Below are 25,109 nucleotides of genomic sequence, written 5' to 3'. Positions count from 1 at the left end.
TGTGATGTGGTTATGAGTTTCTGTTTTCACTGCCTGCTCAATATTGGCCTTTTACAAATACAGATTACCATGTCGATGGAAGGAATTTACAGCTTTGGCCCCCTTGTCTCACTCTGTGTTACAGCACCTTTTTTTTTGTATTTTTATGTTACATATCCTCCCAACTGTATTTTTCTGACAGAAAAAGGAAATGTCTGTGGACTGAGATCCTGAAAACATGTGAGCTTTACTATTTAATTGGATGAAATGAGTATTATTTCCCACTTACCTTGATTTCCTGTGGGGTGAAAAACTTGCTGCACTGAAATCAGTAGCAAAATTTCTGCTGAGTACGACAGGATGGAGAGTTTATCGGTGATCCCCTTACCAGCTAGTGACGTTGAATACTGGAAGCTCAGAAGAACACCAATCCCTTAATAATGATGGTAGAAAAAATACTTTTAAAAAGTCAGGATTTAGAACTGTCAGGTAAAATCTACAAATAAAATCCAAGCTGAATACAAAAACTATACTTATGATATGTTTAATATTGTTAGTTTTGGGGCCTCACAGCCCAGATAGTTAGAGCTGCAAGATCCGTTTGTGTTATGTGGGCTGTTACACTACATCCCTTACTTACCTCATCTTGTGGGCAAGGAGCTGCTTGTTCTGACTTCATGGAATTGCAGCTGTATTTGTGGAGTGCTCTCGTCCTTTGGCACTCCCTCCCCTGTACATTAATAGGGTTTGAATGCACCAGCATTTTCTCTGGAAGCAAACTTCAAAATTTGTCTTTAATCCTGATGCAATGCATATTCAGAATTTTTTCTTTTCCTGGAGTTTAGTTCCAGAGGAAAACACACTTGACTGGTGCTCCCAGCAGCCAGCTGCGGTTTATGACAACAATTAACAGTAAGATACTGCAGCAGAAATGGGGAGCAGAGAAATGCAGTCCAGCAGCTTCAGTTATGTGGTTCTGTTCACTTCTAAGGATTCCAAAGTGCTTAACAAACAATATTACAGGCAGGACGGGCAGCTCTGCCCATGGTGAAGGTTTCCTAACACTTCCTGTTATAAGGTTCTGTTTTCTTTTTTTCAGAGCTTTGCCAAACAATGTATTTAGGCTAAATTAATTTTTATCCAGTCTCAGTCTCTAGTTTTTTGTTTTTATTTTTAATTTTTGAATTGAAAAGTGATTGAACTATTTATAAGAAGGCGGCTAGTAAAAATATGTTCTTCTGCTTATGTAAAAAAAAAGTCTGGCAACTGTATTTTAAAAGTTTTCAAAGCAAAGACAGACCTTTCTCTGCCTTTGAATCAGGTATGTGCCTTTTGCCATCCTCACAAAGCCTTTCAAATTTGGTCGTCTGTTTCAAGACGTGGAAAAAAACACAGTTACCAAATATTCCATAGAGATTTACTAAAGCCTAACAGCAAATATTTCCAGAGATTTCATCTTCTCCGCCTTGCACAGCTCCTTCCTGTGATCAAACTTTCCATACACCATCCTCACAGAATGACTGAGCAGTCACTAGCTAGGTGCACCAGAGGCCAAACCAGAGGCAACCTCTGTAGTATTGTCCCTGGGCGTTACTTGAGCTGTGGCAATGCTATGCAGTGGAACCCAGAGCAGGGAGCTTGTCCCTCTTGAACTGGAATGCAACTCAGGGCTCCCAAGTATTTTCATTTGTGTGCTGTTGGCAAGCCTCCAGCATCGTTTCTCTTTGCCACTATCTTGAATGCACGTAGAGAGTTGGACAACCTCAACAAGGCCCTGAGCAACCACATCTAATGTTGAAATTAGTCGTGCTTTGCGTCGGGTGTGGGACCACATGACCTTCTGAGGTCCTTCCCAATCTTAGTCCGCAGTTCTGTGATTCTTTGCTCTCCGTTTCTCTGTTAGTCTGTGTGGGCCTGAAGGCACCATCCTAGTTGGTAGTTCTCTGTGGGTATGATGTACATAGTGGAAATAGTCTTTATTAGTTTGTTTTTAGAAAAAAGAATATGCAAACCACCTCATTAAGATAATATTCAAGCTACATGGACAAGTATTCTAAAATTAAGAATAACAGAGTGATCCTGCATGACATCATTGTGTCCCACATGGCATCCTTGTCTCTAAATTGGAGAGACATGGATTTGACAGATGGACCACTTGGTGGATAAGGAATTGACTGGATGGTTGCACTCAAAGAGTCATGGTCAACAGCTTGATGTCTGGGTAGAGACCAGTGACGAGGGGCGTTCTTCAAGGGTTGGTATTGGGACTGGTGCTGTTTAACATCTTTGTTGGCGACATGGACAGTGGGATTGAGTGCACCCTCAGCAAGTTTGTTGACGACACCAAGCTGTGCGGTGTGCTTGACATACTGGAGGGAAGGGGGGCCATCCAGAGGGACCTTGACAGGCTGGAGAAGTGGGCCTCTGCAAACCTCAACAAGGCCAAGTGCAAGGTCCTGCACCTGGGTCAGGGCAATTCCAAGTACAGATACAGGCTGGGCAATGAGTGGATTGAGAGCAGCGCTGCAGGGAAGGACTTGGGGGTACTGGTGGATGAAAAACTGAATATCAGCCAGCCATTTGTGCTCACAGCCCAGAAAGCCAATTGCATCCTGGGGTGCATCAAAAGAAGTGTGGCCAGCAGGTCAAGGGAGGTGATTCTGCCCCTCTAGTCTGCTCTGGTGAGACCCCACCTGCAGTGCGGCGTCCAGATCTGGGGCCTCCAGTGTAAGAAAGACACAGACCTGCTTGAGTGGGTCCAGAGGAGGGTTATGAAGATGATCAGGGGGCTGGAGCACCTCCCCTATGAGGACAGGCTGAGAGAGTTGGGGTTGTTCAGCCTGGAGAAGAGAAGGCTCTGGGGAGATCTCACAGCGGCCTTCTGCTACTTCAACGGGGCCTACAGGAAAGGTGGGAGGGACTCTTGATCAGGGAGGGTAGTGATAGGACGAGAGGTAATCGTTTCAAACTGCAAAAGGGGAGATTTATATTAGATATTAGGAAGAAGTTCTTCACCCTGAGGGTGGTGAGGCACTGACACAGGTTGCCCAGAGAAGCTGTGACTGCCCCCTCCCTGGTGGTGTTCAAGGCCAGGTTGGATGGGGCTTTGAGCAACCTGGTCTGCTGGAAGGTGTCCCTGCCATGGCAGGGGGGTTGGAACTGGGTGATCTTTAAAGTTCCTTCCAACCCAAACCATTCTATGATTTCTGTGATCTCTGCAGGCTCACTATGCTTCCAACATATGTTTGCATTGAAACACTGACTCTAGTTTTGTGATTGCACTGTTTTTTCTCGTGTGGCTTCATCCCTAAATCTGTCATGGATCTGCTCTGGATACGAAGCAGCACTGAGGAGAATTGGTGGATGGTAACTGCAGAAATCTAGTGCACTTGTTAAGAAGGTCCAGGGTTTTTTCTGAATCAAACAGGACATGGTAGAAAAACAAGGTCTCCAGGTTAAGGTAGTTGGATTCTGCTCTGGAGAGTTGGACAGCATCCTTGCCTCTTCTACCGTGCTCCTGTGGGGTAATAGGCAAACATTTCCCAAGGGGCTATTAATTGCCAAAGGAGCCTTTTTGCCAGTAGTATCTGGAACAAGATGATTGTGCAAATGTCATCCATCAATCACAACTCTCTCTTTCATAATGTCATATATGACATTCTATTTAATAAAGCCTTCATCAAGTCAGGTTAGATAATTGTTAGTTCCTTATATCTGTTTATCATCTAATGTTTGCCTTCTATTTATATTTACACAGTATACTTGTAATTATTTATAAATGATTATTTGGCAATGAGTTAGGCAAACTATCTTGAAAATCTCCAAAATTCATGGAAGCGTTCAGGCAGCATATGAGATTGTTTTTCAAACCTCAGCAGGCTTAATTAGATCCTGCAGTTCATTCATTTGCACTGAAGTCAATTGGAGTTTTACATGTGGAAAGTCTGCAAGATCAAAAATTATGCCCAGTGGGCACATAGCTCTACAGAAGAAAATGTCAGCTCCGGATGGTAGTATTTCTGACTTCTCATCAGTTAGGCTGTCTCTCTTCCCCCTCCTTTTTCTCTCTTTCTCAATCATCTTTTCTTGCGTGTTTATGTGAGTGGTTTTGAAAGGGTTCCTGGAAAAAAAACTTGCTGCATACACCGTACATGTTTTCATTTACAGATCACTGAAATGGATAGGCAGATAAAGAAATAGATAAGGTTTTCTGAGCTTGTGAAGTATGTTGCATAATATAAAACCCTCTTCTAAGTCTGTTTTGTCAAATATGTCAAATTATATTTTTGGAATTACATTTCTGGAGTATATTTTCGGTGTTTCTTATTGCTGTTCATGATCTATGCACCCTTGTTTGACAGTCACTTGATCTGTCTGATATAAACTGTATGAATAGCAGCATTTAAAAATATGGCTTCAGGGACTCCTTAGGAGGTTTCTTTGTAAGTGTACATTTACTAGTTCATCTGTAAATTTATTTTATGAGGTGTTTAAACCTCAAGAAAACTGAAAAGCATAATATTAATGCCTGGTTTACATCTACTGAAGTCAATGGGAACTTTGCAATTGACTTTAATGGTAGCCTATGTACTGTAATTATGAAAGTGGCAAGGATGATATACACAAAACCACAAAGAGAGTTTTCTGTTTCATCATATCCTATCCTGTTTGCAGATGCATAAGCAAAGTACAATATGGTTTGTTGTTGAACTAAACAATTAATTGTTTGGACCTAATCCTGAACCACATCGCTACTTTAGGTGATGTTTTCCTTCTCAAAAAATCACGGACTGCTCATTCTCTGTCCAGAGAGACCATGAAGGTGACAAGGTAGGAAATCCAGCCATATTTTCAAAAGGCTTTTGAAAATTATGCTTTTGGTTTTGATCTTACATCTGCCTTATGGTATGAGTAATGGAAGAAGTTGATGAAGCATTTTTCTTCCTAATTCTCTTGGGTTTTTTCATGTGATGAATTTTGAGAAGGTTCCTGGAAATGCACATAATATCTGTAGTGCATATGTACATGTTTTTCTCTTAAGATTTGGTGAACTGCAGAAGAAAGTTTCCATCATGCTATTGTAATACCAGGCATCGTTTTTCTATCATGTAGTGAAAGTGAGTGAGAGTACACCACAACAAAAGAAGACTCCTAGAATTCAGCTTTTTTTCTGTTGGTGTGACAAGCGCAGCAGTCTAAACAGGCTAGATCTGGTAAGTAATTTGTAGTAGTAAATAATACTAGACAAAAATTCCCACAAGCTTCTTGTTGAGTCTGCTTCAGAGGTATTACTCATTTGGTGGCTAAAATGCTGGGCTTGCTTCACATTCTTAATGCTTGTGAAAGATTTAAATATTTTGTTGGTAACTGGAGCTTGTAGCACCCTGCAGACAAGAGCTTGTCCAAAGTTTTCAGACGGGGCTATGCTCAGTTGGAAAATGCCACTTGTGCGGGATGAAAATGCTGTTGCTGGGGTACATCAGCTCCACTGTAGTCCGAGAGGGAACTGAGCTGGGAGGCTGCTGCCCTGTCTCCACCGCCCCCCGCTAGCCACCCCTTGGATCTCTGCTGGGCTGATCACACCACCGGCGTGGCAGTAAATAATGAAGTGGGTAAAGTCCTCTCTTAAGATGGACAAAAGCTACACCATCAAAATTAGAAAAGAGTAAGTTCTGGTTCCACCTCCCCGAAAGTCTCCCCCTCCCCCTACTTTCTCTATGTGGTGGGCTAGCATCTCTCTGGCTTCCTCCCTTCACCTCCTGCAAGGCTGGTGGAAGATCAGATCTTTCTGGTCTCCCTCCCCAAGCCTGCTGAGTCCTCAGGCTGCTGCACCTTCAGGCTACCCATCTCCAAGGCTTCCTGATTCACAGGTGGCTGCTTTTTTGAGGTATCCCAGCATTACGGCGGCTAGGAGTCCAGCAGTTTAAGGGTTTGTCTTGACCAGTGATGCAATTGCTTTGGGAGTGAGCTGGAAATTGTATACTGTCTTTCTCAAAAAACCAGTGTGTCATAAATTCTCCCTCAGAAAGAAAGTGATTATTAGTATTTATTGCTGGCCTAGCACAAAATTTGTGTGTCAAAATTACTTTGGGAAAAGTTAATTAAAAGAGAACCTGTAGAGGTCATTCCAGATAGCTGCTGTAGCCCTTTGTTCATCTTTATCATCTAGACATGAAGAAAGATCTCTGTAGTATGATTAGAGAAATAAATGATGACTGGAAATTATGTCTTTATGGGAGATGTAGACTTCCTAGATGTCTGTTGGAGGAAGGCACGCAGAAGTAGGGACCTGTTTCTCAAGGAACCTATAAACATGGTAGATGAAATACTTCTTTACTAAATGACTTCTCAACCAAACCTATTTTAGACTTAGTTTTGATGAGCACCATGGCTTCTGTGGAAGAATAAAAATAAAAGAAACTTTGAAAAAAGTACTCGCAAGTCTACCATGTTTACACTAAATAGAAGAATAAATAGAAGCAGGACTGTAGTTGAGGTTCCTGCTTTTTAAGAGGAAACTTTTGATAAACTACATGAATTAATTACTGAAGTAATCCAGATTGAGGAACCAAGGGGTTGAAATTTGAAGGAGGTGTAGAGTTTTTAAAGCTTCAGTTGTGAAAGCTGCCTAGAACTTATATCCCAAACAAAAGAAAAAAAAAAGTCGGGAAAGGCACATATTTAATTTGACGAGTAATCATCACAGAAAAGTTGTTCGTAGATAACTCAAGGACAGAGGAAAAAGAGGGATCAGCAAAGAAAGTTGTGTCTCAGAAGGCAGGATATGTAGGAACGAAGTAAAAATGAATGAAAGGATCTTGAGAGAAATATCAACAAGTTCTTAATCTAGAAAAAATGTGGGAAAGACAAAGGCTTCTGTGCCATGAAGATGAACTATAATCTGTGTTGGATAAAGTGATGATTATCTAGGAATATGGCGAAGTCTGGAAGCTTACTGAGGGTATGGAAATAGCAATTAACCAACTAACAGGGGAACAGAGCTCCGCACAGTTAATGGGCTCTAGTCAGAGGAGTGGGATAACTGTTGTTCCAGAATCCAGGCAGAACAGGTACCTGAAATAATATGCATGAATGTCTCATAAAAAGAAAAGGGACCATGTGACAAGAACACAGTTTCTGTGTGTAAGAAGGGAGGAGAGAGTTGTGTGGACAAGAGCAGGCCTACTAATCTGACTTCAGGACTGCAAAGCTTTAAAACAGACCTTGAAGGAAATAAATTTCTGTATAGTAAATAGGAAAAAAGAATAATTTTGACACCCTCCCTTGAATGTGATATACAAATCTGTTACTTTGGTTTGCTGGAAAAGTGACATCTTGGAATATCTAACCCTTCTGGCTCTCAGTGAAGAATTTGCTATGATAAAGCAACACATTCGATAAGTCTCCAGGAAATATTTTTCTCAGAGAAGATAAACAGGGAAGTAAGGGGGATGAGAGGAAAAGAGTAGTGAAGTAGCAATTCTCTGATTGAGTTTACCTGCTAGTTTGTGTCCGGTAGTTACTCTTTTTTTTCCCCATATGCTGACATTACATCCTGTGCAGTCTGTGATGCTTAGCAGTCCTGTGCAGATGCAGAAGGCACACACAGTGTGGATTCTCTCTTGTTTTGCTCTTACCCGAGTTTAAAATATATGACATTTTGGCTGAAAGTATATGTTTTTACTTGGAAAACCATAACTGCCATTCTGGTGTTCGGGGCAGGATTGTAAAATGCTAACCAACTTGGAGAAGAGGAAAGGGTGTAGAAGGGAAAAAAAGACAATGCAAAAATTAGAAATACAAAAATATGGAACACTCAGAAACCTTCTTACTTTGTCTGCGAAGGGGAACTGTTGAGGCCCTGGATCCATATCATGTTTGGGGTTTAAACTGCCGTATAGCACTAACCATTCCTAAAGGGAAGGAAGGAGTGGTGTGTGCCTCCTCTGTTGCCCTGTGGTCTGGCAGGGAGACTGTCTGTCCATGAAAGAGCGCGGTGAGCTTTCCTCATGTGCTGTGAGGGTAGCACACGCTTGTGGCTGCGTTCGGATCTGTCCTATAAGCAGAAGTGCAGATGGATGTGTTGGTTCAGGTTTCCAGGAGCTCTGGTTCCCTACATAGCATTTCACTTCCTAGTGTTGCCCCTGTGTGTGCTCCCCTTGTGCATCAGGGATTTCCAGCACTCACTGGGCTTTAGTACTCTAAAGAAATGGGCATACTTTCCCAACTGCAAACCTGGGCCTTCCAGACCTCTTTGGGCCAATATAGGGTAAGTGATATTCAGAAATGTTACCTGGTATTCATCCTTGTGGTCACTACTTGGTCATTAAGAAGTGGCTGCACGGTGTCTGTGTAGCCCAAAGAAGTTACTGCACCCTAAAGGTAAGAAGTTCCCTCCGACTTGACTGCAAAGGACTATGGTTGGAAGGAGAGGAATTTCTCTGAGAGGCGCAACAAAAATAAAGTCGCTTACAAATACAGAAATTATGTGAGTAAGATAAACAAAGAAAGCCTGAGACAAAAAAGAGAGAGGTAAGGACATATTTTTTGGGGGAGAAGGAAGTACTCTTTGAAGTACAGAATCAATCAGAGCTGGAGGAAGACGGTTACAGGAGGAAGAAAAGCATGTCCATCAAGCAGAGGAAAAGCTACAAATGCAAAACTAGTGAGAAAAATAAACCATGGAATGGTGTATCGTTATTTCTTGTACTGTGTGGATTGGTGTAAAGTGATGCTTAACTTTGGTGTTAGAGATTACTTCCGCAGAGCTCATGGCTGTCCCCGAGGAGGTCAGCTAAAGCCAGAATGCCTTCAAGGAGGAGCTTTTTGGTCATAGTGTGGTTTAGCAGCTAAGGGAGTTTGGATGAGCTGGGACTCGTCATAGGGCATATGCTGTTCAGTGGGGGAAGGAATGGGAGGACTTCTATGGGAAATGACACTGGTAATACATTACCAGAAGTGATGAGAGTGCTTAAAAACATTGTAGCTGCAGTGCTCAGATCCAAACCAGTTTCCTAGTAACTGGGTAGTAAGAAGTGGGATGGGTCTATGGCAGTCATGCATATGTCATGCTTTGGTGAGCAAGGCTTAAAAGGTTCAAGTTAGGAAAGTCCTAGATGAAGTAAAAAGAATGGGACGTGAAAGTAACCTCAATGCCAAGGTTATTCCATGCCATGTGAGCTTGATAAGTAGAGTTAAGAGAGCAGAAAAAAATGGCCAAATTCGGAGTTCTCATCCTTGTGCAGAGGTTTATTTGAATCCCAGGCTGTTTCTATCCCATGCATGCATTTCATTAGCCATGTGTGTCATTCAAAACTGCAAAGGCTGCTTAAGGGTGAGCAGTAACCTGAGCTCAAAATTCAAGCTGACCTCTAATCTGACAAGAAAAGCAGTGCTGTCACTTTGGGATGAGAAGTGTCTTTTTGCTGGGTTCTAGCACAGAACTGAGACAGTCACGGTCAACTGTCTATAATGATGTGCTCATGGAGACGCTCCTTGAACTAAGCGGAAGCAGCTAGAAAACCTATTTCAGTAAAGCTCCTTCAGGTTCTGGCAGTTAAAAGTAGGAACATATTTGCACAAGCATCTTTTCTGCAATTTCCTCTCTGCTTTTCAGATAGTTCAAACCTTGTGGGGTTGACCAGGCTTTCACAGCCTAGGCGATTATATCAATCTTTCTGCTTCCAGCCTGCTGCTGTTCTCAGCAAAGTGCTTAGCCTGGGCTGAGGTCCCATTCTGAAGGCGCTGGGGTGTAGCTGGGCTCTTCATTGCTTTGTTAAGGAGGATAAACCAAAGTTATAAGTTTCCAGCTTTTGATAATCACAATTATATGTGTGACAAACAAGGACTCTATAAACAGAAGTGTGTGCAATCATAGGTAGCACTGAAGCTATGATTAACTTTGCAAGAACTATATTTAAAGAAACTCTCCAGATCTAGACTATCTGTTGAAACAATCTCATGTGTCTTATATTTAACCAGTGAGTTTACAGCAATGTACCCCCTTTTCATGTGTTTGCATTTACCAAAACAAAAACAATCTTTGTAAATCAGTCATTTAACTATCATAATAAAGCAATGTTATCTTCTTTTCACAGATGGGAGAGCTGAAGGAACAGAGTTGTGAAGTTATGTGCTCAGAGCTATAAAGGAGGCCAGTGACAAATCCAGGAAGAGAAGCCAAGTCTCTGAAGTTGCAGCATAATGCCATCTAATACTGTAATCAACAAGAAAGTTTGCCTTCTGATGTTATAACGAGGTATGCCCTAGCAATACCTGTATATTAATAATTTACTCAAGGGGAACTCATTTGAATGTGTATGTTTGCCTATGTTCTTGTAAATAATTCAAAAGAATTATCTGAATTCTAACACTGAATTCAATTTCTAATAGTGTTTTCTTTATAACTGGGCATTTTTTTTCACAAATATTTCTTCCTACGGCATGTTTAAAACATACAGTTCTCAAAATCTGATTTATAAAAATTACCACAAATCAATGTCCAAAAATATCCCAGAGTAGCTTCAGTAATTCCTATTTCTAGATATTTTAGAGTCTAGCTTCAGGGTTTTCTTCAGGGTCCTGAGCACCTATGGTTCAGCTTGCCTTGATAGGAGACGGTGGATAGTTGGCATCTCAGAAAAAGGAAGTAAGGTTGTGTATTCCCAATGAGGATGTTCTTAGCATTGGAAATCAGTTTTGGAAATATTGCTGTGAATGTGTTGGAAGCATCAAAAGGTCAAGTCTGGCTCCAGTTTAGCTGGAGGGGAGGCTGTGGCAATAGACCCACACAACAGCGGTGCTATGAATATGGAAGCCCATTACAGAGCTTAATGCTGCCTGGTATATTGAGGAGTATTTGTCACAGTTTTGGCAAAGGCCCGACTTGCTTTCTGTCTCCCCTAGCTATGCCCTCCTATACTGAGTCAGGAATATGTGCACAATACTTCTCTTTGACATGCTAATCCTTGGGGTATTGAGCACCAGTAGTTGCATTAGCAGCTGGTTTTACTTGCACTTGAGGGTTTGAAGCAGCGCAGCAGCTTTTTGCATAGGATAGAGAGAGTTTTTTTCTGTCTTTCACCTCAATCTGACATATTAATGCTGTGGGCTTCCCAAAGTTGTGTGTGTCCAACACTGAAACACCATTGAAGCATTGTCTTAGTTGTAGGTAGCTTGGTGATTTATTAAAAGCAAATATTAAATCAGGTTGGAAAGCTATGTTACTTCTACAACATACACTTTATAGCACCTTTACAGTTTCCAAATCTTTATTTTCAATGGGTTGCCTGGACACAGGTGATGAGCATAATCAGCAAATATGTCAGGTTAGCTACAATCAAACCTATAAAGTATTTGCAATTCATCCATGCTTCTCCCACCAGCAGGTGTCATTCTGGAAAAAGGAAAATATTGTAAATTCCCAAACTGGAGAATCTGGCTGTGATAAAGAAGGAAAAAAAAAAAAAGTTTGCTTAAAATATAGCTTTTGAAGGAAACTTTGCTCCAAATAAATACCGAGAGAAAGCTGGCTGGTCTGCATTTTTTACTAGTCTTTGTGCAGTGTGTAATCCTGACATATAACCATCGAAGGGCAGGTGATTGGTACGGCAAACCAATGTCTAGTTACAGCTGTCTACTGCTTTTTACTGTTCTCTGTGACATCTTCACCACTGCTTACTCACCCTCCATGACTATAAAATCAGTCATATTCATCAGTCTTTATGATGGGCTTTTTCCTTTAGTTCCCCTTAAGGAAACACAGAATTGAAGTGTTGGATTCAGATCTCATTTACTTCAAGGTAAACTTGAAGTAATCTCATTGAAGCAACTGCAATCAGGAGAATCGCTTGGCATTTAGTCTGAATTAACCAAAAGTAGTGTTTCACTTTCTACTCCATAAATGAACCTCAAGCAGAAAATAATCACATAATCATTTTAATGTCTATTATAATGTTTATGTTTTCCTTTAAGTGTTCATCTGGGTATTAGCTGTAGCCTCCTTTAATATGAAGAGATTTTATTTGATTTCTCATAATCACAGTGAGAAAGCTATGGCTGAGTTATAAAGAACCAAGACCCTGCTGGTTCATTGCTGAGGGCTCCTGGTCTAATGAGTCTACTCTTCTGGCTGTTGAAAACAAACTTACCATGAAATCCATGCAGAAGGTGTCTTGCCTAGCCTATATCCTACTGGAAGTTTGTTCCAACCCATCACAGCTCTGACGATTATAAATATTTTTCTATCTTTCAGCCTAAATTTATTTAGGGCCCCCATGTCTATATTAATTAATTAAAACATTAAATAGTCGTCCCCCGTCCGTGTCCCCCCCCCCTCCGTTGTGGTTTTCTCCATGCTGATGTATTTGGGAAAATCAATGACACTCCCTTTCAGACTTGATTTTAGTAAGCCAGAGGTGCTAGGCTGTGTGCCAACGTGCTGTGCACAGCCTGCCAGGATGGCTCCTCTCACCCAGCAGTGACTTTGCCCAGGAGCAGGCTGTGGGCTGGGAGGGGTGTGGTGGAGGCCCATATGGTCCCTTCCCCTACCATTTGCATCAATATGTAGCTGGGAAGTTTGGGCCTGAGCATCCTAGACTGAACTAATAAAATTTGTGTAGTTTTCTTTCAGAAGCTTAGTTTTCCATCCCCCAGCATTACTCTAAGTTAAACTGATACCTTTTAAACAAAGGTGAACAGAAGTGTGCATCTTTCATTATTACCTTGCATACAACATTAATGCAACAGCTTCCACACCCTACTAGAAATACTTCACCTGATACATCTTAGCACTGTACCTACTTTCTTGTATCTTCATCACGGTCATCTTCCAGTTGACTAGTCCAGCCAGGTTTGTCCTCTCCTCAGCCATTTCTAGAAGTGGTACTACAAAGGACTATTTGCTACTGTGATATGATGCTCCACCAAAACTCTTCCTGGAATCAAAGGGAAATTTGCTTGAAGAAAATCACAACAACAAGCTCCAAGGCTTGGCTGTGAGGAGCACATTAAAGTGGGAAATAATTTTACATTTTTAAAATTTGTAATAATTGCAACAAAGTGATGAAAAATAATTTTACTGTAGGCAGCCGTATCTTTATCAAGACGTTATTTAACTATGAAGGTCACAACGCTTTTCTTGTGACCAGTATCAAGCACTTGGTTGCTGAATGAGAAAAAAATAGTATATAAATATAGAATTTAAAACTTTGTTGTAAAATAGGTAAAAGCTGTAGTCTTGGGTTTTCATGAAGCCTGTATTAGTGTTTTCTGACTTTTTGAGTATTTAACTTTGTAAATGTAGTGGTATTGTAAAATTTGAAGTTAGAAAGTATACCAGTATTGTGAATGTGACTAGTTCATTATGTGCTTTATTTTTATAGGACCCAGATAACAAGTGGTGATGATCTCCGACAGATTTTGATACAGTAAAGTATGAAATTTAGACAAAATTTTATACAGAAAAGTACGACATTTAGAAAAAAGTATTTCTCTGGAGTTTTTACACTTTTTTTCATGTTTTTAGGTAAGTGAAAGCATATAAAATTTTATCTAGTCTTTTTATTTTTTTAATTTTAGTGTTTTATTTCATTAATTTTAGAAGAAATGCATGTGCCCCAGCATAGATCTCTCCTGTTATTTTAGAGCCCCTGGGGGTCCCACCTGGCCTCTCACTGCCAGTTCAAAGGTGCAGGTCTCCTGTGGGTTGCACATCATACCTACCAGGCCTGCACAGATATCCTGGATACTGCAGGGTATTCCAGCAGGCATTAGGTACCTTCTTTTAGGCATCTGAATTTCTCCTTCAGATATATGCTGTGAGGGATAATATGCCTCTACAAATGCTTAACAAAATTAAAGATAGCACAACTGTGAAGGTAATTCCATCTAAGGTGTTTTATTTAAGTTTAACAAGACATAGAGGCAGGCAAGTAATTTTGTATCTAACAAGTACAGAATTATTGTGTTTAACGGAATGCTGTCAAGAGTCTATTTTGAATTATGGTGGCTGAGCTGAACCTGTGTGTAAGTTGGGACCTGCTATTGCTGAGGGTGCGCACCACGAAAGGTCCTGGCCAGAAGTCTGGGGCTTCTCATCAGGATCGTAGTGGTCTTGTGTTCCAAACTGTTGAAAATCTGGTCAAAGTAAGCTTAATTCCTCAGTTATGGGCATGATGCAGCAAACTAATTTTGCTGAAGAAAGCAGTAATTTTGGATACCAGGGCACTCAGAGGGAATTAGAGAAATACTTGTGCTAATTACATAGGCAATTAGAAACCTATGCTAATCAGGTCCATTTTTGATGGTCTACTGAACCAGAGGGAAGTTAAAAAACTTGAATATATTAGTTAGTGTTGTTATATATGAATTGTACAATGTGGGGTTAAGCATTACTGAATTGTTCTTTTATTACAAGAACAAATGATTGTGTATAATATATAAAAATTTTGTATGTGCATAAAATATATAACTCATCTTAAAATAGAATTAAACCTATCGGAAGGTAGCATTTTCTGGATAAAATTCACCACAGGCATTATTTAGGATTGTATAGACACCAAACACTTTCCCATGAGCTTTTTTGAATCAGTCACTAGCATTATGTTCAATAGGAATTTGGACTACTTTTGCAGAAGTTTAAAAAATGAAATTGTTACGGAAAAAGGCATGATGTAGGGTGACTTACAAAGCAATCATAAAATCTGATTAGTAGTGTACAATATTAATTTTGTGATTAGCAAATGAAGCAGAACTATTGTTTTCATGTGCTCTTTTTTTTTTAAGTCTTTATCAATCTTTTTTCAGGATGAACCCCTAAGGCATGGCTGTGATGGTTCTTTGAAATAAGGAAGAGATACGCTCTTGGTATCATTCATTTTACTGATCACTGGGAATCTGAGCCTGAATGAAGGTGGAGGAAGACTCCTACAGAGAACTGGGAACGGATTGTCCCTTAAGAATGGTATAATGGATTTTTTAATGTTTTTACCAAATACTAGGGCATGTGATAAAAGTTTATGGATTGGGAATTAATTGAAAGATTGTGAAATGGGAAAGAATGTGCATTATGGGAAGCCTTGGAGAGCTACAACCTAAGCACCCTGAAATTTGTGACCAAGCCCACAGAATATCTCTTGAGTTATTTGAACCATCTCAGATGACTGTTATTTTTGATATAATTTACCAGCCCCAGTAAGCTCCCCCAGCCAGACTGGGAAAAGACGTTCCTTTTATTAATGTTACTCCAGGGGACTAAAGTGTATTCTGGGTAGTGAAACATTTAGTTTATGGAATTAGATACAGAATTCATTTTAAAAATAAAAAAGCAGTGTGAATTTGTACCTGGGAGGTGGCACATGTTTTAAAAAATGCTGTTCAAAAGATAATGTGCTTGTATTTAAACTCTGTTATCTGCAATATAAAGTTTTGCAGGTTTATATTTCTTAAATAACACATTTATATGATGAAACATGAAATGCATAATTCAAATAATGACTATAAATATAGGACTATGTAAATATTATCTAAGTCATATTTGTAGATTAATTAAACAGTTTCATTTCTAGAAGTTGTAGAAAACAATTTAAAATTTTATAGTCTTTCCACCCCCCCTAGTTTTTAATATAATTGCAGTTTCAGAGATAATCTGTCTATTCATTTTTTAATATTTGCTGTTGTGTTAAATTTTACTGAGGAGCAATTTAGTTTGGGGAAACCATTACACTTTATCCCAACTGTGGTTCATGTTGTTTGAACAAGAAGTCCCTGAGTATTTGTCCCAAATACCCAGTATTTTTACTCCACTGGCAGCTGTATATTTGTGGTCACCCAATGGCAATATATGCAAAGAATATGTACAGTGGCAGTGCTGCTTACAGAGAGTACCAGGAGGAAAACTGGATGTGGTCAACCCACACATAATTTGCTCTTCTTGGTGGAGGTCTCACATAGGCAGCCCTTAAATGACACCTTTTGTTTCTGGGTAAGATGAAGGTAAGAGATAGAAACTATTCAAAAGTCATTGCTTATGTTCCCTGAAATGAGCTAAAAAGAACAGCTCCTCTGAGACATAGCTTTACACTGAACATACGCAGAGCTGTGTCATTATTAATTCTGAAAATGTGTTTACAATGGTTAGGTAAAATATTTAGTTACTATTTAAATATTTTGATGTATTATAGCTCATAAATGAATTTTTGATGTCTACTGCACTTAACATTTCCAATTTAAATAACTGGTTTCATTAAGCTTTTTAGTGATACAAGTTAATAACAAAAGGCAGTTAATACAGAGTGCAGTTATGAGACAAAAATACATGTGGTTTAAATTTGAAGAATTAAATGTTAGCATTTCCCTATAGAGAAAGGTTACTTGGGCGATGGTGTACTGACATTATCACCAGCCACAGAGAAGGGGACCTGCAGATCCTGTTGGTTAAGCAGAAATTCAAAAACGGAAGAATGTAGGTCTAGCGGGTTTGCTTGGTGTAAGTGAATCATACAGGAAAAATGCTGATACCCAGTCATTGTAGCGACCTTCTTTGATGGTTAGAAAGAGAAAAAAACACGCAGTATTTTTGTCAAGTTAGAGGGTTTAGGTTGCTTGCTAAGTAAAATTGGTCTTGGTTATTAATATAGTGGAAAGTTGAAAGACAACCATGGCAATATGATAATAAGTGCTGTTGTAAATTAGACAGAAATGATTTTCTGAGAACATTAAGAATTATAATCCAATGTGTTAACCATTGGGCTGAAGGGCTGCTAAGAAAATAAGCATGGAAAGTGGATAAAATAAAGGATAAAAGTATGTTTAAGTGGGTGTTTCTTCAAAGCTTCCTTCAGGAAGGTGTTTCTGTACACTACCATACTGCTGCTCACAAATCAGGTCTGTTAAGTTAAAGGTAAGCAATCAGCTTTCATATAGCAGTAAATAGTCCTAGCTGTATATCTGGATTTCTGTTTAAGCAAACCTTTATAATAATTTTATTGGACCTAGCTAGAAACAAATCTATTAAAAATAACAATTACTAATTTGCCACTATTTAATGTTAGTTTAATCTGACAGCTCTGGCATGGCTTCACCTATTATTCTTGGAAGAAACTACATAAAATTGGGTGACTTTGATTAGTTTCGTGCAGACATGGGACTGCACAGAAAAATCAGGTCTCAACATCGCTGCATGTAGGAAAAGCTTGTCTCTGATCCTCTGTCTGACAGCTTGCACATGGGCTGAGCTAAACCCCACACTACCAGTACTCTGTGCTTTGGCTTTTGAGACTTTCTGGATGAGATATAGTTTCAACATGAAAAGTCAAAATACAGTAGTTTACAATCAGTTTTGCTTTGTTTGAAGCTAAAACTCAAAGCAAAACTCCTGGGGTATAGAACTGTATGAAGCAAAACGTAAGAAAGTCAATACAAAAACTCTGCAAACTGAACAAGCTAGTTTCACTCAGCTCTTGAAATAAGCCCTTTTTGCAAGTTCACTTTTCAATTGCACATGTGAGATGTCAAAAATGAGTTGGTTTCCTTGCCCCATGGCACAGATGAATGCAGCAGCTCTAAAGTATCACCCTCCATGGGAGCAAGGTCTCGCTCTCGCGCTCCATCTCAGCTGATACTTTAGACCTCTGCCAAGAGACAAAATTTTCTCAACCCCATGCAAGTTACGTTTAGCTTTTGTTCATCTGTAAAATAAGTGATTTTGGTCTTACCCCAAATCCCTGTCTATGTATTTTTTATAGTTGTATCCAGCTCTGAACTTGTTTCCTAAATCTCTAACAGTCCTCTAAGCAGCACCCAGTCCCCAAATAGCAGGAGTCACTTCATCTCTGAGAGGTCATCCAAGGATTCATGTGTTTTAAGTTCAAAGTCTGGTATTTCAGAGATGCTGAACACTTGCTGCTCCTCCCAGCTGGTATGGGAGCTGCAGGTGCTCATGCCCTTGTGAAGATCAGACCCCTGCTCCCAAGGTACTCTTATTTACAGTGAAGCAACGAACAATCTTCTGTTCTGCTTTCACTTTTTGTAAAAGTTTAGTGCAACTGGTTTGAAACAAACCTATGAACTGCATAGAGACAGAGATACTTTTAGCAGAGCATTGCTGAGTGTGTAGGAGTTCAGGCTGGTCAGGGCTCCTTTGTTTGCTGGGCAGCTGATCCATTTTCTTTCACAAAAAATATTGAAGGACTGAACTCCTGAGTATCCAAAATTATCACTGATGGAGAAGCAAGGCCTAAGCAGCAGTGAGACAGAGTGAATCAGTTTCTAGATGTAGATCTTGGACTTCAGCAAGTTTGTTGAAAAGAACTAGAGTGAGCAGAAAAAAAAATAAATATCAGATAATAAGTGATCTTCTTTGCATATAATTTGCTTATTCATATGTCAAATTTTTGTGGTCAACCTGTACCTAGGAAAGTGCAGAGTGCAAGGGGAATGGCTGAGTTTGAAGGTTTAAGGATATCTTGAAATACAGCTCACAGACTGAATTACATTAGGATTATGGTGAGTGGAATTTACAATATAATGGCTCACCTCTGCACAAGAGTGAATTTTATATGGTGTGAGCATGTGTTATTGAAAAAAACCACTGGGCTGTTGGTGGAACGCAAATATGATGTGACTCTGAATCTCACATGGTATTTTAAACCATGAGAGTTTCAGATTTGAGTCATAGTAACTTGTAGGTAGTATATATATATATATATGCATATATAGCACACAAGCTGTAAGTGAGGCTTCTGTCTTGGGGTTGTTTTTCCCCTCAAATTGCAGATTTGATTCTCTGTTAATCTGTGTGTAAATCATCATAACCTCAATGAAAAGTCAGAAGACAGATTAGACGCTGCCAAAATTTGAAAAGAAAGCTGAACTAGAAACCTTTACAGTCTTCTATTTTCTGCTCTGTTTGACCACTTTGATTTTCAGAACCCTTGGTCCATCAAACCATGTTACACCTTTCTTACACCTCTGTTTCTCCACAGTGCTTCTTGCGTGGACCTGGCATCAGAATTTGTCCAACTTCTAATTTACCCCATCAGAACACTCATCTGATCTTTCACTAGAGACACAAACTTTGTTAGCACTGCTCAAAGAGCACCTTTAACACAACATCTTCATTGGAAAAATCCTTTAGTCAGAGCAAGAGCTGGAGACGATGGCACACAAGTCCCTGCTAGCAGCCCCAGAGGCACGTGTGGGAAAAAGTTCTTTTTCTTCTTTTTTTTTCCTTTTAATTCAGCACTTTGACTTACACATGCATCGAGCCAAGCTGTGCAAAGACTGACTTGTTGAACAGAAGACTGTAAGGTAGGATTAGAGGCTCTGCTTAAGAGAAAATCTGCTTCAGCCTAGAGAATAATCCCACCACAAAATAAAATTAACTTTAAAAGTAATGAGATTTTCCACTGTTAACTTAATAGCAGAAAACCACATGTTCTAAACAATGTTTTAATTTTCTTTTCTTTTCTTTTCTTTTTTTTTTGTGTAAGAACTCATTTTTAGTAACAAACCCCAGACTATTAGTCCTGCCATTTTTCCACTGCTGGAGGAAAACGTGGACTCTTATTGAGTTGTATAGTGAATATCTCAGAGATATTTGAATCTGCCACCAACAAAAAGGCCTCTAAAATTCTAGCATGGAGGGACCAGTTCAAGGTAGAGGAAATGGAAAAAATAGTAAAAAGAAGAAACATCTCTTTAGGTCTTTAGCTCTGTTATTTTTTAGATTATGTTTCTTCTGGGCTCACAAAATCTTCAGTAACAAACAAGTTTTCTTTTAAAAAGTATTAAGTTATCAAAACATTTGCCAGTTCCTAATACTAAATCCTAGTAGTCAGCAATGTTTAAGTTCAGCCATATCGTTTTGCTGAGTAAGTCATGCTAAAACTTAAAGTTTTCCCCTCAAAATGATCTTTCCAAATGAGATTGATATTGTGAGAAAAAAAGAAAAAAGAGAAGGATGCCTTCATCATGAGGAATTATGGAATTAATTTTCTTTATACACTCTGTTTGCACAAGACATTTTTGTTAACTCTTAATAAAAATACCATTCAGCTGCTACTTTCATTGTTTTTACCCTGGGACCAATACAACATCGTCATTATTGGATATAAAGTGCTGTAAAAACAAATCTAATTTGTTAAGTTTATTTTGATAAGAAATAAATATAAAGGTAGTGCATAGTTTGTACAGTGCTGCTATCATAGGACTCATGGGTATAATTTATATAAAGAAAATAAAAAAGCATACATAACTTTCTAGTTGATTTCCTTTAACAGGGCTAATTGAAAACAGTTTCTGTTACTTAAAAGTAATTTATTTTAAATATACTTTTAAAAACAAAGTTCTTATTGATATCCATTTTAAGTATAATATTATCTCAGTGTGGGATACAAGTAAAAGGTCAAATCTTGTAGGAGTATTTCTGTATGACTCAGTTCTGATCATAGATAAACTTATCGGGGAGACCGAATTAGTTAACCTTTTCAGTACTGAAAGCTTGTCACGATGGTTTCTTTCACAAATACGGAACTTCAAAGCTCATACGTTTGTTCTGAAAGATGAAAAAGAGAGTGCTAATTTCCCTTTTCTCAATCTGATAAAAGGCAAAAGCTAGTGATTTTAACATGAAATTAGACTTGTTGAGATTCAGTATATAGGCATAGTAAGCAATACATTATTACTTTTTAGTCAAGAACTGTTGTGTGTAGTGGTCCAGCAACAAAATGAAGCATTTTTTTGCTTTGATTACACCTTGAATTTATGGACATTGTTAAAGGATATATTTTTTTCTTGTCCAGTAGCATAATCCTTATGCATGTATCTGGTTACCGGAGCACAGAAAGACGCTGTATGAACAAAATGGCTGTATGCAGCATATCTCTAGGAACCATCCTGTTTCCATATTGCTTGATAGGTTGTTCAATTCCTGTCCGGTTAACTGGTTTGCGACATTTCTCAGAAGTCCCTTCAGCTCTACTTTCTTCTTTGTTTCCATCACAGCAGCGCTGACAATTCAATGGCTTGGGTTGCTTCAATACATGCAGTCAAACTCAACACCAGAAACTGCCCTTCTTTCTTAAAGCCAAACCCAGAGTGATTGAAAAGCTTCAATAGACTTCAGATCTGGCCCCACACTCACGTCCGAGAAAAACTATCTGTCTCAGATGTTAGTGAGCTGAAACCATCTTCATGGCGTTCATGCAATCTCATCTCTGTCAGCACGATCTAATGCAGTAGCTGAGGGACAGTCTGAGTCATGGGGGGTTTTGCCTGCAAACTCACTCCTAACACCTTTCCTCATTTTGCATAGTATTTACTCTCACTGACTTGCATGAAGAAGTTGTGCTGCAAGGGACTAAAAGTGATGAAGTCTTTCTCCAAATAGCTCCTGGAGAGCTACATTTCAGACATTATCTGGTGGAGGACTCCCGAGACGCAGATATTAATGACGTTCCTCATATTCAGTGAACACATTAAAAGTATCCAAGGGTGAAGATATCTAGAAATCTGGTTTTGAAGGTCAAAGCACGCACAGCGCTAGTTGAGCTGTAGGAGTATACTGGTTCTGCTCAGCAAAAAGTAAAAACAAAAGTCTGTGAGACGTGTCCCGAGCTGAACTCAAATGAGCTTGGAGTGGAAATTTTGTCAGCCCTGGTCATATGCAGTGAAACATTCGTCTCATGCTGGCAGTGGCAATGAACTTTTTTTTCTTCCATAATTTACAAAATGTGAGCAAGTAGGTAGTTAAAGCGTTTCAATTCTTCCATGAATGGAATAATTTTACATGGTATTTTCTAAGCAGAAAAATAACTGGCACTTGGGGAATTACTTTCTCACTCTCACAAACTGTAATTTAATCCAAATGGGCAAAATAATGCAATTATCTGGGCATCACACTGCGTACATGGGCAGTGAAGATAGATTTTTCTTCCATGAACAAGAGGTGATTGCTCTGGAAAACTTGCTGAGTAGCTTTTAATAATTAAAAAGAGCAAATTCATGGTTTCTTTATGGACTAGTCTCATTGTATAGTATTTTCTTTTTTTGTTTTATTTAGATTTAGATTGGTTATTCATACTTCCTGGCAGTGGTTATAAGAGGAGGATGACTGAGAATTTGGTAGGTGAGTTAATCTCATTTTTACTGTGTCTCTAGAGCCACCCACTTTCCTTTCATATGACTCAACACCAAAAAGTCCTTACAAGTTTTGCAGAGTGAGACCAAAGTGTTGACCTCCTGCAGCCCTCCATCTTCTCTTCTGCCCCGTTTCTGCTGCTCTCCTTGTTTCTTCTGTACATTTTTCATTTTTTAGCCCCTCTTGCCAGCCTGACACAAGGGTGACCTCCAAACACGCCTCCTGCCTGCAGGCGCCTGGTGGGATGGACATCATTTGAGGCCAGGGAGTCAGGAGAGAGTGGTTAGGTGGCCACTGACTCAATGGGCTGAAGCCCTGAAGTCCCCAGCAAAACCCCATCTCCAGCCCCATACCCTGAAAATAACTGTGCTCTTAATGTCAGTAAGGAATTGCTTGAACATTAGGACCACTGAAGCCAAATGGATATATAAAATGGGTGAGCACAAACTGATGTTGAAGCCATTCTCCAGGCTGAAGTGTTAGAGCTCCTTCAACCTACAGTGGGTGTTGGGGGACATGATAACGTATAGGTTCATAACACAGCCCCACTTTCAGTCCGAGTGCTTATAGTGGTTGTGTATGGGTCTTCTCTCTTCTATTTGGCCAGTTATTTTCACGTGGCTTTTAGAAATGCTGGTAACTTTGAGATCTTTGTCACATTTGGTTCTTTTTACCAAGGAGTTCAGCCGCTTTTCAAAGGGGAAAGGAACAGATGTGCACACACTGAACTGCCTTAGAAAATGGGGCTAAGTAAGAGACAATAGACAAATCTTTTTGGTGTTCTTGCACTACTGGTTACACTAGGCATTGGTGAGGATTTTCAGCGTGAATTTTGCCCCAGCTGTGACGTCTCTACATGTTTCTCTTTTTGACTTACACTGAAAGATGATTGAAACAGACCTGGGACGCACTACTGGTTTCATTATGTCAGATAACGAGAATAAGGGAGATTACAGATGGCTCAATGCATCTCCTAACAGCTATGTTAAAAAATTGTCCTGATGTCAGAGAAGCACACAAACCCTCTGTTATAAATCTTCCTGGTGCACCTCGCAGCTTCTGATTTTTGCTGTACACTCTCCAATGCTTCTGCTCCTAAAAAAAAAAAAATCTCATTGGCTTGGGCCTTTTAAATAAAGCACTGCCAAATCATAGCGTCTCTAAAGTCACCAGCGAGTGGCTGGGGAGGCTGTACCTCTCCCCACTGCCACCCCAGGGCGCGGGCGTTCGACATACCCAGTGCTTCCTCTGGTCACGAAGTGACAGCACAACCCCACACTTTGCTCAGCAGCTGAGCACACACTTGCTTTTCTGCTGCCAGCCTACAACGAGCATGACTGTCGCACTGCTGTGCGCTCATCCTGCTTGGAGAAACATTTTCCAGGTTTTAGCAGTCAAACTGGGAGAACTTGAAAGCCTAGCAGTGATAGTTTTGAGCTAAAGAAAGGTTATCTTTTTTTTTTTTTTTTCCCCCAAATATATCTGTTGGTCTCGGGAAAGATGTTACCTCTTTCCACAAACCTCACCACACTTACAGCCGTAGACTACCCTGGCTGCAACAACAGTAAAAGTACCTTCAGTTTTTTATTTTCTTTTCCATTTCAAGCCCTCTAAATTATATGTTGATATTCTCACTGTTAGCTGAAAAGCAATATATCTCACAATATTCCTGTCTTCCTGTGGGATACGTGGCACAATGTTGAGGAATATGCCCAGATCAGTGTAATGTGGACTTCATCCACAGCCAGGTATGAGGAGTGAAAGTTGCAGTGGCTGCCAAAGGACAGGTTCATAAATGAGTTGAACACTTTGGATTGAAAACGGGGAGCTGTGAGCACTTTGAAGGGCCAGGGCTTAGAGATTTCGTTTGGATTCAGCTTCATACAAAGCTGCAGCATCTCTCGCTGACAAAGAAATCAGCCTTTTTGACTGAAGGTTGAGGATTTCTGCTTCCCTGCTTCCCAGTGCCTCATATTCCTGAGTATGGATGTCCATCATTATTGATTATGGACCTGAAACCTTTCCACAATTACTATTGTTGCAGTTCTGCAAATAGGAAGTGATAGCGAGATACGATCACTGCGCGTGATCCTGTCATGTCTGTGGGTTGTGTGCTCTTCTCTAAAGGTTGACTAAACACAGTGTTCCACCACAGCTGATTTTTCCCTGCAGTATATTATCTCTAATAAAGCTGAAGCCATACAATTCGCCCATTGCCCTCCCACTGCATTTTTATGTTCTGAGAACAAAAAAATCAATTTTTTTTTTTCAATCGGGGGAGACAATATATACAGCTTTTAATGTGTTCTTCGACTTACTACCCAGCTGCAGAAAGTGCTCCAGTATGCAAGTACAGGAGATGTGTTTATGTGTCTGGTCATCTCTGGAATGCGTAGCCACAGAGTGAAAGGCTGGGAAACGCTTGCGGGACGGCTGTGCCGACAATGACCCACCAGCACCGGCAGCCTGATCTCTGATGGTGGAGAGGGAACGTGGGTGCCTCTGCAGTGCTAAGAGTCTCCGGCACGCTTGGAGCACATGAGCTGGAAGGATGCTCTGTACATCTCCTGGTGTTCGCTCAAGTCCCTTAGTGCCTTACACCCGGCACTCAGCAGTTTGTAGGACTGGGCTTCTGCCGGCTGAAGAGAAAAAAACTCATTTGCGCAGGATTTCTGTGTGTGCAAAAGGCCTACTAGAAAACTGTTGAAATTAAAATGATCACACATGTCCTTCAGCTTAGGAAAAGAGAACTCTAAGTGAGAGCATGTGTGCTCCGACTCTTGGGCTGAGAAAATGTCAGTCTGATGTGCTTGGGAAGTTCATATTGATACAAACAGGGAGGCTCCCTGCTGCCCACAGATTTCCCACATAAAAGTCCTACTGGTAGCCGTGGGAACTTAGCAGCAGCCACGCTGTGGCTAAAGTCACCACTCTAAAAATGTAGTGAAATTAGTGTTCATAAAAGTGAAAAACATGCCACAAGAATGAAGAT

At 40.0% G+C, this 25,109-nt stretch overlaps 1 long non-coding RNA gene across 3 annotated transcripts in view; it reads left to right on the top strand.

The window, feature by feature from the left end:
• Positions 1-19,373, top strand: part of LOC147416195 (uncharacterized) — a 32,348-nt gene extending 12,975 nt beyond the window's left edge. The window contains exons 2-7 of one of the 3 annotated variants that reach the window (XR_015184227.1): positions 4,740-4,809; positions 5,092-5,192; positions 10,077-10,237; positions 13,362-13,411; positions 14,785-14,941; positions 18,963-19,373. This is a non-coding gene — a long non-coding RNA (uncharacterized LOC147416195). Of the gene's footprint in view, positions 1-4,739; positions 4,810-5,091; positions 5,193-10,076; positions 10,238-13,361; positions 13,505-14,784; positions 14,942-15,789; positions 15,862-18,962 lie in introns of those variants that run through there. The other 2 variants (XR_015184226.1, XR_015184228.1) reach the window with 2 other exon arrangements.
• The last annotated feature ends 5,736 nt before the right edge of the window (positions 19,374-25,109 follow it).

This window comes from Leptosomus discolor, chromosome 1 (assembly GCF_034619465.1).
Source record: "Leptosomus discolor isolate bLepDis1 chromosome 1, bLepDis1.hap2, whole genome shotgun sequence".
NCBI lineage: Eukaryota > Metazoa > Chordata > Aves > Leptosomiformes > Leptosomidae > Leptosomus > Leptosomus discolor.
The sequence above is the reverse complement of the archived record's forward strand: the minus strand, read 5'-3'. Positions and strand labels throughout refer to the sequence as shown.